Source organism: Sciurus vulgaris (genome assembly GCF_902686455.1).
Source record: "Sciurus vulgaris genome assembly, chromosome: 3".
NCBI lineage: Eukaryota > Metazoa > Chordata > Mammalia > Rodentia > Sciuridae > Sciurus > Sciurus vulgaris.
In genome coordinates this window covers 121,650,067-121,667,341 of record NC_136463.1, presented here as the reverse complement: position 1 = coordinate 121,667,341, position 17,275 = coordinate 121,650,067, and the positions used below count along the sequence as shown (strand labels likewise).

Sequence of the window (17,275 nt, the reverse complement as noted above, 5' to 3'; positions counted from 1 at the left end):
TAGTGTTGGTAACATACACTGATTCTGCCACACAGAGAAAAGTGTGTTCATGAATATAAAATAATACCAAAGAAGTATGTAATTTTAAGGCTCATAAACTCTTTTTATCTTTTCTATACTCATATACTATTTCTTTATTCTCAGAAATTCTCAACTCTTGCTAATTTTTTCAAATTTTGCAGTCCATTAATTTAGCTTAGAACTAGCAGTCAATCTATAAAAAGTAACTGGAAGAATGCAAAGCAAATGTAGGGAAAGAAAAATTGAGCAATAATGATTAATGCCAAATCTAACCTTTCTGCTCTACAGCATCTAATGTCAAATTTAGATGAAGTAACTTTTAATAGTTTCTGCTATGATTTCCTTTAATCATAAGCTATGAGAAGTCAATTTCTTGAATTAAATCACTAATATATTAGTAAAAAACCCAAAAGAACTCATAATTGAGATTTATGCTGCCCTGTTAAACCAGATATTACTGGCTAAATTAGTTTTGTAACTGGTAAAGTTGAAGATAAAAATATGACAATGAATACAATTTTAAAATAACTAGGAACAAGTTTCTAGTATGTCTCCAGTTCAAATAAGTTAATCACCGAGTTTCTGAATTTTGAAATCCTGGCTTTAGACAATTTTAGTTATTTTTCAATATTTCACACAGATGGAAAACATCTATCATCATAAAAATAATTAAGAGGAAAAATTATCAACATAAAATGAGCCACTCCCCCTGCCAATCTATTAGTAGAAATGAACTCAGCTCCTCACCACTCATTTATCCAAAACAGCTTTGGTTTGCACCCAAACCTCTCAATTTCATTTTTAAACTGATGATATGGAAGGAATCTCTTTGGAAGGTTTGTCAATTTGACTTTAAAATGTCGGTTACTTTATTTCCATGATTTTAAATTGAAATGTAAAATAATAGAATAGCATAGCATATGACAGAAGATGAACATAGGAAAGAAGACATGAATAACAGAAATTACAGCCAATGCCTAAGGGAGATGAGGCAATCTCATTAATTGTTATATTGTGGGTCTGTGCTTTACAGTGACAGACATAGATATACATACATCTAATCATACACATATGTGATCATGAGGAGTATGTGTTTGTATTTGAAATATCTCCTTCTTTATCAGGTTTGTTTAGCAGAGTGGAAAAGAATGAAAATCAATCACTATTCCAAAAGCAAACAAATGAAAGCAGTGCACTTTTTGATTGGGGTTCTGGTATTGGATTTTTGGAAATGTTATGTAACCTATTTCTTGTTCTCCATTTCAATACCTGTAAAATGTAGTTATTAATAGTATTCACCTCTACATGTGTTGCTACATGTTGATAATATAACACCTGTAAAATGATTAGCAATTCTATATCTAATACATGACACTCCAAAAATTACTGTTATTCTTACTATTTTCCTATTTACTAAAATGACATTTGAACTTCATTTTTAATTCTTTTGTAGTGCTAGGTATTAATCCTAGGGCCTTGCACATGCTGGGCAAATGCTCTACCACTGAGCCACATCCTCATCCCTCATCAAACTTTGTTATATCATCCCTACTCCTTATAATGGACTGAATGCTGAACTATAAATGGAATTTTAAATGAATATGTTTCTATAACTTGGAAAGCTGTTACAAGTCTTTTCTGTGAGACAGAGGGGTAGTGGAAATTGAACCAAGGGGTGCTGAGTCACATTCCCAGCCCCTTTTTTAAAATTTTGTTTAGCACCTCACTCAATTGTTGAGGCTGGCTTTGAAATTGCAATCCTCCTGGCTGGGATTACAGGTATGCAACATGACACCAGACTTGTTTAAAGTATTTTTAATGAAGAGATTCATAACTATTTTAACTATCAACTGGTGTTGATGCAGAATTTGGAACAGCAAACAATGAAATTTCTGAGTTTGAATAAGAAAAGAAGAAGGGAAGATGATATTGGCAGTGATGTCCCTGGAGGGCACATCAGAGAGAGAAAGAAGTTTAGCACCACATAAGCAAAATGGATTTTCTAAATTGCATGTGTTCTCTGATGATAGTCCTGGTAAACTATGGAAAAGGGATGGGAAAAGCAAGTATTTGGACCACAACCCCCAACTCCCAACATGACTTCAAAATGAGCCCATTTACTCGTTAGTGCTCTGACTTGGAAAATAACATCTTTATTATGGAGAAATTCAAAATTAATTCATTTGACAGGAAAGATAAGTACATAACACTGTAAAATATAGTGCTTCAAATAAGAAATGACACTCTTATTCTCATTGTATTCTCTTGGAAATTAACTGTGAACTTAATACTTTGAAGATAATGTGATAATCAACTGGAAAAGATAACAAGATAGACTATGCTATAAAATGCATTTCAATAAAAAGATATAATGTCACATTCATTTCCCAGAATAAGAGGGGAAAGATACATATTTCACACCGTTTCTCCCTATTTTCCTGTAAGTTAACTAATTCATATATAAAAAGGAAACCTTTATTATATTTTAATTATTTGCTTTCTTTCTTTCTTTTTTTTACATATACTGTTAAAGAGGAGACCCTCTGGTGGAGATACAGAGGTCCCTGCCCCAGATTCTTGTCTTCTTGCTTGAAAGGGCTCCAAACAAGACACAAGACTTAGTAAAGAATAGCAAAATTTATCAGAAGGAACAGGAAAAGGGAACACTCTTAAGGGAGAGAGTGGGTCCTCTCAGAAAGGAGATGGATGGCTTGCTCTTCCTGCCTTCCAGCTTTATTGGAGGTCCCAGAGAATTTTTAAGAGTCCTACCAAGTTGACCTCAACTTCTGACTAACAGTAGCATTACTTCAACTTCCAAGTCCCTACTACTCATGGTTAAGGTCCAGGACAACTCTAGGTCACTTTGGCTGATGCTCATGGGTTCTAATTGGAACTGGTACTTACAGATTTTATAGTTATCTTTATCTTTATCTACCTGAGTGTTGAGATCTGGTCTGGGTAAGGATCACAAAAATCACTCCCTTAAGGGTAACTGTTCTTATAAGGCCTGCACTTCTGCAGATTATAGCTTGTTTGCTGGGGAATGTAACTTATCCTATTGATTTAAGCCAGGCAGAGCTTCAGGCAAATTGTTTTTTAAAAGGAAGCATGCGGGGATCAGCACAGTGGGCACAGTTTATAGAATTATTCCCTTAACTCAATGTCCCCACCACTTAAGTCTGTCTCCCCTATTATTACCACTACCACAGGTAATCTTATCTACTAAGTATCTGTTCTACCAGATAGGTATATTTGTATACATGGTATTTTTCTACTTTATTAATTTCCCCAAGTTTAAATTAATGTAATATGTAGAACTAAATAATTGGAAGACAGTCAAATTGGGTAATTGGGTAAACTTTTTTTTTTTTTAATTCATCATAGTTGTCTTTTTTTCCAACTAGTTTTTTTTAATAAGAGATTACCACTTATAAGAGATAGGATATCTCTTTAAAACATTAAAAAAAAATCATGAGATTCTGTTTTTGAGGAAATGAAAACTCAGCATGATAAGAGCTTAGAACACAAGGGAAGAACGCTAGAGTAATTTGAGAAGCGGGTAGGACGTAAACTCAAGAATGTTGGAAATATTTGAGTTTGTTCTTCTAAAAAAAATGGATATCATGAGGAATGTGATTAACAGGAAGTTCATGATTAAGATGTCCTTTGATATACAGAAAGAGGTGAGAGAACACTTCTGAAAAACTTGGTTAGGTTGCAAATTCTGGAATGAACTTGCCTGTACAAAAAAAGATAAGATGAAAAACCTCATGCTATTAAATAGTGGCAAAGAAGTTGGAACTACCAAGAGCTGATACCAATATTCAGTACAAAAGCATTAAGGACCAAAGGGAAAATCAAGTGTGGGTTTTGTTTCCATTTTCAAAATTCAAAAAGTCATAAAATATAGAAGACAGGAACTAGACAGATAAGGAAGAAATAATCTGTTTTCCTACCATTTCAGAGAACATTATCATAGTTTTTATGTGTTTTACCTAGTTATAAAACTTGCATACTTTTCTACCACATTTCCCCTAAGAAACATTATAGCTTACGTTTTTTACTTATTTTAATTCTCATATTTACTTGCAATGATTGTATATAATCCTCAAATGTATGTGCATAAGTGTATTGTTGGCCATTTGAGTTACTTCTGATATTTTATTATACATAATATATCCATCAACATCTTCAAACATATGACCTTTTTTACATTTTGTACTATTTCTTTAGGATAGATTCCCAGAAGTGATACTAATAGATCAGACAGTACGAATACTTTTATAGGTTTTTTTTTTTCTCTCCATGCTGCCAAATTGCTTTCCAAAAGGGCTGTGCCAATTTTAATTGCAATGAACAGTGTCTGATAGCACCAGATTCATATATCCTTGCCAACATGGGACATGATTATTTTTAATATTATCATTTTTAGTAGGTGTATAACTAGCACTCACATCTTTCAAACTAGTAAATCACAGAATGGGAAAAGAGAATATTCAAAATTTAAAAAAAATACTATTTGACAACAGCTTTCTATTCAAGTGGCTACATTTGTAGTCAAGATGGTTAAATAGATGCTGGAAGATCACCACATGATTTTATTTCATAATAAATTACATACACAGAAGGAATATTCATTCATAGATCAATGCTGTCTTGGGCAGGGGTTTCTAGGGAAATGCCATCAAACCAGGTTTTTGGTCCTATTCACACTATTTACTACTGTGACTAAAGAACCCGACCAGAACACCTTTTTTTTTTTTTTTTTTTTTTTCCTGCAGTGCTGGGGATTGAACTCAGGGCATTGTGCTTGGGAGGCAAGCACTCTACCAACTGAGCTATCTCTCCAGCCCCTATTCACACTATTAATCATGCAACTGAAGTTAAAGAAGACAAGATAAGCAAATGTGAAAATGAACAAATGTACATTTCCATGTAAAGAAGCACATATACATTTTAAATGAGCAATTCCTTTGCTAGGTCCTACAGATTTTCATACAAGATTAGTCATTACACAATTTGAATTTGTTCTTCTGAGAGAGAAGACTATGTTTAAAAAATACAATTGTTCATCAAGAACACCTAATAAATAAATTTTGGTATTTTAACAAATGTTATATTATAGAGTTGTAAAAATAAATGAGTAAGCTCTTTATAAATGTGGATATTTCTCCTAGGTTGTTGAGTTTTAAAAGCAAGAAGCAAAGTATACATATATGTTGCCATTTGTATGAAAAATTGGGGGGAAAGGAAAAAATTAGTGTTTGGTATGTGAAAAGACAATCTCTGGAAAGATACTGTAATGCTTAATTTCCTGTGTCAACTTCTGACTGAGCTGAAGGATGTCCAAATAGCTGGTAAAATATTACTTACTACTCAGTGTGTTTTTGAGGTAACTCTGTAAGAGATTGCATTTAATTAGTATAATGAGTAAAGATAACCTTTACCAGTGTCAATAGCACTATCCAATTCTTAGAGGGCCAGAATAGAAAATAAAGATGTAGAAAGGGTGAATTTGTTTTCCTCTTGAGTTAGACTCAGACCTAGACTTATGCCACTGACTCTCAGACCTTCGACTCAAATCTGGATTACACCACTAGTTTTCCTGGTTGTCCAGATTGCAGATGGAAGATCATCAGCCTCCATATTCATATAAGCCAACTCTCAAAATAATATCTATACCTATATCTATCTTTTATAAATATCCCTTACTTATACAGATTTGGTTACTAAGAGTAGATCTAGAGGAACAGAATTTTAAGGATGAGTTATCTAAATTGGTTCTTAGATTTTTAGAATTGGTTCTAAAATCTGATTTGATTTTAAAATGATATTCACTATTTCAAGAAGTAAAGAGAGTACTGATGTTTATGGCATGAAAGGCAAGAGAGATAATATCAAATATTTGTATTAGATACTCCTAATTAATCACTTATAGAAAGCAAGGAGCTAAATGGCTCTGTATATGATACTTCCACACAATTCTTATAAAACTAAGGAATATAATGATGTTGGTTGGTTAGTCTTAAGATGTTTCTGGGTGAATTAGTGAAAGAAAAGAATGAGCTTCTAGATTCGAATTCTGGATCAAACCCCATACCTAAGAGCTTTTAGGTATGCCCTAAAGTAAAACTTATTTCCTGTGACTGCAGAGTTGAAATTGCTGAAAATCAAACACAGAACTTCATCTTGGGATTGGCTGAGCTACAATACAATTTGAATTTCTAAACTTGCCTGATGTCTGCTGATAGAGTGAGGTTATTGATTGGGAAAAGGATGGAGTTGTAATTTGGGATGAGTAAGTGTAGGAAGACCCTGAAGAAACTGTAATACTGAGTTTCTAAAGTCTGAGGCGTCTTCTTTCCCAACGGTATTTCAACACCAGAGGTATCTGAGAGAATTAACCCTGCATTGCCTGAGATAGTGATGAACTCTGTATACACACACACACACACACACACACACACACACACACACACACACACACACATATATGAGATTCATTACAGGTTAAGCTTATGCAGTTATTGAGGCATGAAAAGTCCCATGATCTGCAACTCACAACCTAGAAAACTACAAAAAAAAGTCAATTATATAACTCACTGAGGGCCCAAAGTCCTGAGAATTGAAAAAGAGAGAGGACAATGCTTGAAGTTCCTGAGTTCCAAAGCCTCAAATCCAGGAAAGCTTATGTCCAAGCATCAGAGAAAACGGACTGTCTCAGCTCAAGCAGAGTGAATTTCCCCTTTCCTACATTTTTGTTCTGCTCCAGCTCTCAAGGGATCCCAGTGAGCTCACCCACTGGATGGTCTGGGTGGTCTTCTTTACTCAGTCTATCAATTCAAATGTTAATCTCTTCTGGAGATACCTCACACCCTTAGTCAAATCAGACTGACACATAAAATGAATCAAGAAAAATACCAAGAAATTATAGCAGTGGTTGCCTATTTGAGGGGATGATACTGGGTATATGGTAGAGGGATAAAGGAAAAAGAAATTTTGCTGTGTATTTTTGGTACCATGTTTGTATTACCTATTAAAAATTAAATCAATCAATTTAACAAAGGAAAACGTTAACAACACAATTTGCCCTACCTTATACATTAAAATAGAATTAGCTGTTGGATTGCACGTTCCAATGAATTACAGGAAGACAATGACTGTAACAATGAACCAGTGATCAACCAATTTCCTTTTTCTTGTTCTATTCATTTCCAATAATTTCATTATTTACTCAAGAACAGTTCATGAGATCATCAAAATTATCCTGTGCAGAGTTGGGTCAATCTACATAAGTAAATTGTTGCTCAAAAGTACATTACATGAGAATCATGATAAACAGCTAAAGACACAGCAAAAATTGTTGAGTGTTAATTACATGGTCACACAGACAACTGGCCCATATAAATCTGACTTTAACTTAAGAACAAATTTTAAATTAGGTGCTATTATTAACTATATACCTGTGACAATAGTAAAATATTTCATATGTCGATTTTCTATAGACATTTAGGCTGTAAATAAACTCACATGAGCAACATAAAAATTAAATTACAAGAACAACACACTCGTGCTCCTCAAATAATTCCACTCATCCCTATATCCAGACCCCTTTGTTGTTCTTTAGAAGTTATAATTTATGATCTGTAGGTTTGAACTAAGAGTAAAGAATATTCAAAATCTTAACATACTCAAAATCTATTTTTATTTTTTGACCTATATAAAAACATGGTTTTCAGTCTTATTATAATCAAATTTAATGGAATCTTTAATTGCACTTCATAGAGAACAGACCTAGACTATAGCTTATGCTCTTAAGATATAATAGGTACTGGGAGTGACGGTGCATGCCTGTAATTCCAGTGGCAAGGGAGGCTGAAGCAGAAGGATGGTGAGTTCAGAGCCAGCCTCAGCAACTTAGCGAGTCCCTAAGCAACTCAGTGAGGCCCTAAGCAACTCGGAAAGACCCAGGGTAATGATAAAACATGTGTAATTATTTTTATTATTTTGCAAAAATAATTCTTTCCATCCACAAAATGAAAATACATTTTAATTTGAGATAGATTTGAAAAGCAAACTCCAAAATTACTCCTGAAAAATTACCCAACTAGGAAACTAGTCAAATTTCACTTGATATATATTTATTTAATGTGGAAAAAAAGAATTACTATTAATTCTCTTTTTTCCTAAATTAAGTTTATCGGCCTGTCTGAAAGCCCCAACCCACAATTATTTTTCTACCTATTCTTTTGTTTGTTTTAGTATAGATTTTTATTGGCTATTAAAGTAATGTCTGTTCTGAGCAAAAGCATTTATATACTTGGGCTGGGACGCAGCTCAGCGGTAGAGCACCTCACACACACCAGGCCTTGGGCTCAGTCCCAGTTCTGAAAAATAAAATGACATTTATATACATATTTGGTATTTTTATTTTGTAAATTTCTCCACTTATTGACATTTATTGTAAATGTCCCTGAGTAAAATTTTGAGTTTTAATATCTTGGCTATGATAAAATTAGAAGAGTATTTTAGGCAGCATTGAAATAATTGTAACATTTAAAATGTAAAGTTTATATATATGTGTGTGTGTGTGTGTGTGTGTGTGTGTGTGTGTGTGTGCGCGTATGTGGCTATATCTCCATATATATATGGAGAGAGGGAAGGAACCAACAAAGAAAGACTATTTTTAGCTGACTTAAAGCAATTTTAAGATTGGCCTATTTTGTATTTTAGTCAGCAACTTTAGAAACTGAGGATTGTCTTTTTTTTTGATAAAGGAAATTAGGCCAAAATAATGACTAAAATAATTTTATCTATACCATCCATTGTGTGTTAGTTGTTGCTTATTTTAAATATAGCACCTCTCCTGTCTATAATTAGGTAAGCTGTGTTCACTTGGGGAAATAACATATTATTTATATTTGATTCATCTAACTCCTCAAAAATTGGAAGTCAATCAATCAGCGATGCTACCGGTATTTCACAGACATGAACCTAAAGCAGTGATACGCTGTGATGCTTAATCTCTAGACTACTACTGGCATGGATACATGCAGAATCCAGGAAGCCTATTCACAAAGCCATGGCAACTTGTATACATTTAACGTAATTTTTTCAAGTCTAGTAGCAACTAAATTTATAATTAATTGTATACAAAGAAACTGCCTCTGGCAACTGAGTGCTAGAACCCTGGAAAAAGTTGCCTGCATGTCTTGTTCAGTGAAGAACTGGTATAGCCCTGATGTTATAAAAGCACTCCATAGCTGAAGAATAAACAAAATGCTAATTACTCAGAACTAAGTGCAGTACATCATTTTTAAAACATCTCTTCAGTTAAAAATTTACATTTTATGACAATGATTTGCCTCTTCATATCTATGCAGGAGGAGTCTTCTGATGGAATGTAGCAATAGTTTTTCTTTTCTTTGACTACCAAAAGAAAGGCTCAAGTTCTTTAAAATCTTTTAATCATCTATATAGGTTTTCCCTCTCTATTCTGATGATTCTTGTTCTCTCTGTGTGTGTGTGTGTGTGTGTGTGTGTGTGTGTGTCTGTATGTTTGTGTTGTTTTATAGAACCAACTTAGAGCAGTAACTTTTAAACTTTTCTTAACCATATTTCCTTATTCTAGAGCATTCAAGAACTATTAAAGCTTGTAAATAATTTGGGAATTTCTGGAGTCCCTGAAGCTCATTATCATTCTCTTTGAATTAATTCTGTATACCTTAGGAATTAGAAAATTCTGGTTTAAAGATTTTAGTCTATAAACTAGATTCTATAGAATATATAGATATACCTCTATGGAGTATATATGTCTATATTCTATAGACATAAGAAAGGAATTAAATACAAGTGTTTTACTTGCAAAGTTACCCCAGTCATATAAATCTTAGCATTTCTAAATGCATCCCTATTTATCTTTCTTTGGCTTTTGTTCCAACATAATATTAATGCAGTATAACATTATGTTAAATATTAAAATAGTACATGCACAAATAGATGCAGTCATTTCTCCTTACATGACTATTTTACAAAATATAGATCCATGTAATGAGTAACTGGCAGGGGGTAAACATATGTACTTAGCAGTAACAAACAGTGTTTTTAGACCTGTTCCACATTCAACTAACTTTCGGCAACTGATTCAACTTCCTAGAGTAGTAGTCTTCCTTATGCATAGAAGTTGGGCTAATGACCTGATTCTTCCCAGCTCAGAACATCAGATTCTGTTTAGCTCTTGTCAATTTCATAATCAAACATGGTTGTCCTTGTATACTTTTGCTTACTTTAGTTGTCATTTTTTTTTAATTCTTTTCCTAAAATTTTGCACTGGGATCAGAAAAGAGAAAAATCAAGAAAAAAAATGGCAAAAGTTTAAGTGAGTGATTTATTTATTCTCAACTCTGGAGAAATGAATTATTGAGATGACAATCTCAGAATGATTTCTTCATTTCCTAAACCTGGATTGTATCACAGAAATCTTGAATCCTATCTAGGATGATAGAAATTCATTCAGAAATGAGTCAGCATTGTGTGCCCTGTACTAATAATCCTAGCACATTAGAATGTAAGAAGTGGTTGGCATTAAATGATTATGTAGTAGAGCTTCTAGTTAGTATAATTTCAGCTTTCCTCTAATATGAAAATATTATTCACAAACTAGTTTTTAAAAATCAAACTAGGCTCTCATTCTTCATATGAGGTGGAGTAATAATTTTCTTCTTCTTCTTCTTCTTTTGTAATGGGGATTGAACCCAGTGTTGCTTTACCACTGAACTAAGTCCCCAGTACTTTTTAATTTTTTTGAGACAAGTTCTCTAAGTTGCTAAGGCTGACCTCAAACTTGTGTTCCTCCTGTCTCAGCCTTTATAGTTGCTGGGATTATAAGCAGGCATGCAAGACTGCACCTCAGTAATAATTCTTTTGATATGCAAGCTAAAGATGATAAAGAAAATAATGAAATGGAAGAAAAATTTAAAAATTGAAATCATAATTGCCAACTTTTATACCTAAGGGAACAGAACCTAGATAAATTTTACCAAGTTTTATTCATAATTGGACTGTCTGGATAACCATATTGATTTGTTTGTTTTTGGTTTTTGCTTTGTTTTGTTTTTGTGATACTGGCTATCTGACCCATAGACTCCTGCAATCTACCACTAAACTACATCTCTATTCCCTCAAATTAATATTTAACTAAAGGCAAACTTAGTCGGAAAAATTTTAGAAAAACTCTGACCTGAAACACTAGGGTTTTTGATCAATTTTTACAGAGGTACATGAATGTGAGGCTTTTAATGCAGAAAATGAAAATATTTCTCACCTGAATTATGCTTTTGAATTCATCCTTATCAATACCAACTCACTTATCTCCTTTGGATGAGGTTACATAGACTTGACTTTGGATAGTCATAATCATAAATGCCTTTTAATATGTTGTTTATTTGAAATGGATATGTTAAAGGATAAACATTTTCACCCTAGTTTCTCTGAACAAAATTTTGGTTTGATTTTGAAGATATTTTAAAGGACAGATACATTTTCTTTCATTGTTTAATCATCTTGGAATCCCTCCCTTTTGCCTGTAACCCTCATATCAAATGCAGTGTTTTTGTGTCCTCCTGCAGAGGTTCAGGAGCAACATGCTTTGGATTATCATTGTGATTACTTTTGAGTGCTTACATTAATTTGAGCATATTTGTGTAGCCATATATACATTAGCTGGAGAGAAAATGAAATGCAAAGAGATTGAGCCATGGAATAGAAGGTTTAGAAATAGATTATTGATAGGAGATAATTATTTTATATTCGTTATAATTCCATTTTTATTATCTATTTTATCTTCAATAGAACATAAATCTCATGAGGGCAGGGTTCTTTTTCAGAGTTATTCTGTGATATATAATAAGCAACTAGAACAGAGGCCTACACAGAATAGGAACACAGTACAAATTATTGTATTTTAATTGAATAAACCAGTATCATAATTAATTAATTGATTACTAAGGACAATGAAATATTCCCCTATTATGGACACTCACCATTCAGAGTGGGCTTTGGAATTCATTTCTGGTTATATTCTGTGCCTCTGTGCTTGTATGTATGTGTGTGTGTGAGAGAGAGAGAGAGAGAGAGAGAGAGAGAGAGAGAGAGAGAGAGAGAGAGAGGCGGACAGACACAGGTAAGCAGGCAGACAGAAGAGATAGGGAGATATTGAGAATGAATTTCTGATTTAATACTGGGTGAGGGCTGTAATTCCCTTAAAATTGTTCCTTTTAGAAAAAGAATGACTTCAACATGAATAAAAACAAATTGCTATAAAAGAAAAACAAACCTCATCATCTTAATTATCCACATACGAACTCTAATTTGACAAGTACTATTTCCAAAGATAATGTTATCTATTGCATTGCCTTTTATATGAAGTATGATCTTTTTAGAAAAGTTGATCAGTAAGTGCTGAAATTAAAATTTGGTATAGGTCAAAAAGTGAATTTCGGGGCCTAGAGCTTTGACAAGTTGACATTTACTTGAGTTACTAAAATCCATCCAGAATATATGGCACTCTAAGTTGATGGGCTACCCTGCAGCAAAACAAGTCAAAATTGAAGTGCATTAGCAGAACCAGCAGAACTTTAATTGCTTGTATAAACTAAGTAACTAGCACTACACATTACCACCCATAAACCTGTGCCCCACCCTGACCCTCACACCCTGAATTATTTCTGCTTACACTTAGACATACCCCCTGTTTGATCCCAATATTTAGGCCAATTGACACATTTATCTATACTTCATTATATATGAAAAATACATTTAATTATCTGCAAAATTATTTCTCAAAGTCCCTCCTTAAAAAAAGACCACCTTAAAATGAGTACAAAGACCCATTTCCTTTTAAGATATGTGGTTTACCCCAATACATAATGTAGTAGATTTATAAGATGTTCCCTGATATCAAAGTGAAAAGCACTTCCTTAGTCAATTAGTTACAATTTTCTTTAGAAGCAACATTTTTAGTATTGGCTGTTATTGGTAACTTAGTTTTAATTTAAGCTTATCTACAAATTATTTATTAATAACATATAGCACATTTTAATCCAATTTCCATCATAAAAACCCATGAGGGGATACAGTTTTTACCAGCCCACAGGACTGCATAAATGAAACACAAAACCAAAACCAACAGCTTAATGTGCTTAATAACCTTAACAATGTCCTGAACAAATGTTTCAATTGCTACAATAGCAGTATCATGTGAAGGGAGATCAATGTTGTATTGAAACCTAACAACCTCTATACTTTAATTATATCAGAAAAACAGACTTTTTAGCCAGATATGATAAATTCTAAGAAGAAATATTTAGCACCTATTTTCTACTAACCTAAATGCAATATGCGGTTAACTAAGATCATACAAAAATTACATTTACAGCTCATCAAATAAGTGAGTAAAAAGAAGAAAAGAACACTCAACAGTTTTCAGACACCAAACAAACATCACTGCTAGTTTACTGTAAGTTATTTATCTGCTTTAGAATAACTTAGTTACTAAATTGGGGGAAACAGACTCTTTGCAATTAAACAAACAAACAAAAAACATCAAAACAGCCTGACGTTTTGGACAGCTCCCTCCTGACTTTCTACAGTATTTCTATTAGGTGCCTTACTTTCATTTTCTCTGTTTTCTCAAATAAAAAATGATCCTAGCCAAAGTGGTTCCTACGGTTTAGATTTGGGTCTTTTTGTGTCGAGATTTGTTTTGGTTTTTGAACAAATGTTTCCTCCAGTGAAAGAAATTATGAAGCGACGTAGGTAAAGTATAGTTCCCAGTTCAGAATCTGGCCGATTTTCGTTTTACAAGAGCTGCCAGGGAGGGAGCTGCCCTCTCCACCTCCATTCCTTCCTGAAACCCCCATCGCCTCTGTGAAAGACCTAAGCTTCCCATCTGAGCCAGGAAGGGGTCAGCTTCTTAGTACCAAGATACCGCAAAAAGTTTTTCTAGCAAAGATTTCTACGGAGACAAAAGGGTCACATAGGAAATAATCGCCAAGACTAAGTTTGTACGTCCTGAACAGGGATGGAGAAACCACTGCACTAAGCCACCGAGATCTGGACTTAGCCCTACAGCATGATTCGTTAGGAGCAGCGCATAAACGTCGCCTTCTGCGGAAAGGGTTGCAGCGTACATGGAATTCCTAGTGGCTTTATAAGATAAAATAATGTGATGGGAAATAAAAGCAAAATATCTCTGGAGGAAGCTAGGTACATAAACCAGGTTACCTTTGGTGGTTAACGTGCTCAAGGTCTGGGTTGCGGGTTTGAACTTTCTTGGAGGGCGGAGCCTCCCACCTGGCATTTGACAGCTGCAGAAGCACTTCGGGCTGGTCCCAACACCGGAGGGCACTCGGGTTAAGGCGGCCTGGGGAGGCAGTGGGTTCACCTGGACACCTGGTTATCGCGCACCAGAGCCCCACTCCGCCTCTGCTGACTTGTCGGGTCTCGGACACCTGCACCCTACGGCGCCACCGGGCGGGAGGAGCCTCTGCCAGTCCCTCAGAGCTGAATTCTTTCCACTTTCAAATCTGCACTCCAGAAAGTGTAGTGAGCATCCTACAAGGAGCTTCAGACACCTAAAAGTCGCCACTCCCCAAGTCTACACTGCCCCCCGCCCCGATTTCTCTTTCCTCCTTTTCTTCAGCGAGACGAACCAACCGTTACTTTCCTTTTCTCCTCCCAAGTCCCCGGCGCAAAGTGGGACTTTGGGGAGCCTCAGTGAACGCGCCTCTTCCCTGGCGCGCTAGATCCACAGCTCATTTTCATTAAGGCAATAAAGTTCAATTTGCCCGGCTTTTTACGAGCCACGGCAGACTTTTCTGTGGGCTCTGTGAATTATCTCTCCTGCTGAGCCAAGAGCATCCTATTCACTCCACCCCAGCCTGGATCCCTGAAGGACATTGGTCCAAGAAAGGGGACCCATCGCTCTCCCTGCAAAGTGCCCCGAACCGCGTGCGTGCGCGCGCATACACACATACACATACATACACTCACACACAATGCCAGCCACGCGCTGTCAAAGTCTGTCAACGCGGAACGGAGAACACACAAGCTGGAGCCGCAAGAGCACCGGCATCAGCCTTGCCTGGCGTCGGGACTCGCTGTCCGGGTCCCAAACACCCTTGTATGATGCCCCGGCCACTGAGAGCCTCATAACCCTCAAAGATCACAGAAGCGGTCCTGGGGGCCGCACCTTACCCGCCCGGCGCGTGGTCTTTGGCGGCTGGACTGGCCCACGGGCCACAGGGACGCTGCAGCCAGGGTCCCGAAGATGCTGCTGCTCCGCTGCCTTTGCCCGGATCCCCGGCGCCAGCATCACTTCTCCGCCGCCTCCGCCTCCTCGTGCTCAGCTCTCTCGGCCGCCCCTCCCCGGTGGCCTCCTGCAAGACCGGCAGCGACGGCGGCGCGGCGGGGTGGGCAGCAGCGGAGGCGGCGGTGGAAGAGCCCGCGCGAGCTCGCTCAGCTGCACCAGTCGTGCAGCCGCGGCGGCAGCCGGAGCACCCGAGCCCGGCTGCGCTTCCCCGGCGATGGCTCTGGCCTCGGCGACTGACAACGCCCGGCAGCCAATCGCAGCCTCGCCCCGCGCGGCTAGGGGAGACCAATCAGAGCGGAAGGCCCAAGGTTTTCCTCCGCCTTTGCTCAGCAGGCTTGTTTCCGGGAGTGGCGGCGTTGTGCTGCTGGGGCTTGGAATGGGGGAGGAGCGGGAGAGGGGCGTTGTGAGGGGCTTTTGGCACCAGATCCTTAGGTGCGGTAAGAAAGCCCTGTCCACCGAGCTGGGCCTGGGGCGCTTTCTGACATCCAGCAGCGCGCGTCCTGTGGCAGGAAAGGGCGTCCCGGGGTGACACTGTCCCCAGAGCCTCGGCCCGGAGGTTCAGAGCTTTGGCATCGCCATGTGGCGGTCGTGGGACTCAAGCACCAAAGGCACTCTTGGAGAGCGAATCCCAGGGGGTGGTCGCCTCCTTGAAGGAATCGCGCAGTCACTAGACAGCGCCCCCGTCCTCCCTTCGGCAGCTGAAAAGAGTGGTACTTCTCAACCTTCCTCCTAGTAATAAGCCCAGAAGTGTGCCCGAGCTTTGAAAGAAACCCAAGGCAGCAATGTTCTTAAAAGTTGTAGGTAGAGCAGCGGACCTTCCTCATCTTCGCTCCAAATAAACTTCCGCCAACTGCACCCCCCTCCAACCAAACAAAAATAAATTAATAAATAAGAGGTTTTATTTATTTATTTTTGGCTTTTATTTTGTTTTTAGTGTGTATCTTTGACTCAACAGCAGCAAAGTGATGTTATTTAGCAAGAAAAGATAAAGTGACAAACTCTTCTCCCATGCCACTCTCCTCAAAACGGTAATGATTTTTCCTTGTGGATCATTTTAAGTCCCTTCAGTGCAAATACGTGTGAATGGTCCAAAGTTCCAGTAAGTCTATGCACCACATTCTAGGGGAAAAAAATAAATAAAAATCCAGTTCCTCTGAAGGTGTTAATAGGCAAGGGGTCTTCCCCAAGAGACCTCACTATCTGAAGAGAAGAGTCATATCCACCTTACCAGGTTGTCCTGAGGGTCAACAATCAAGTATATAAATCAGCTACGTAGTAGTCTGACAAGTACTTGGAATTTACTATGTTTTAGCTATGCGCTGCAGCTATTACCAATTATATTTTAAGTGATCTTTTTGTAATAATCACCTCTTTTTCACTTAGCTTCCTTTAAACACAAAGAACCCTCATGTATACTGTGATTTCCAAAACAAACCGCTGAATAAATTTTATTAGCAGTAGGAAAAAAAAATGTTATTGTGGTATATACTTGTATATTGCCATTTTTTCATAGAATAGGAAATACATGCATATCTTCATTGTTCTTCCCAGTTTTCTTGTGCTTTTCACTCTTTCAGTCAGACTGAATCTAACTTAGGAACCTGACCTACTCTTCTAAAAAAATTGGCTCTACTATACAGATAATAAGTTCATTTTTAAACGCTAAAAATAGAGATGTGGACCACATCTCTTTGAATTTTTAAAGTGAAGAAGGTTTTACTGTTGTTTGTTGAGTTTTTCAAAATTACTTATGTAGTTCTTGCTAATATTGTGTAACTTGAAATAAAATCAACACCCTCAATGACCCTATGAGGAAATCAATAAAGAAATGAAGTTTAAGTCTGGGAGAGAAAGACAAATGTGTGCTTTATTCAAACTTCAAAG

General features: G+C 36.8%; 1 protein-coding gene across 12 annotated transcripts in view; it reads right to left on the bottom strand.

Annotated features, from left to right (window-relative positions):
• B3GALT1 (beta-1,3-galactosyltransferase 1) overlaps nucleotides 1-15,408 on the bottom strand; it is a 644,122-nt gene extending 628,714 nt beyond the window's left edge. For 10 of the 12 annotated variants that reach the window (XM_079131879.1, XM_079131893.1, XM_079131876.1 and 7 more), the window contains exon 1: nucleotides 15,277-15,408. The gene's annotated coding sequence lies outside the window, so the exon portion shown is untranslated. Of the gene's footprint in view, nucleotides 1-15,271 lie in introns of all 12 variants that reach the window. The other 2 variants (XM_079131885.1, XM_079131895.1) reach the window with 2 other exon arrangements.
• Nucleotides 15,409-17,275: the final 1,867 nt, after the last annotated feature.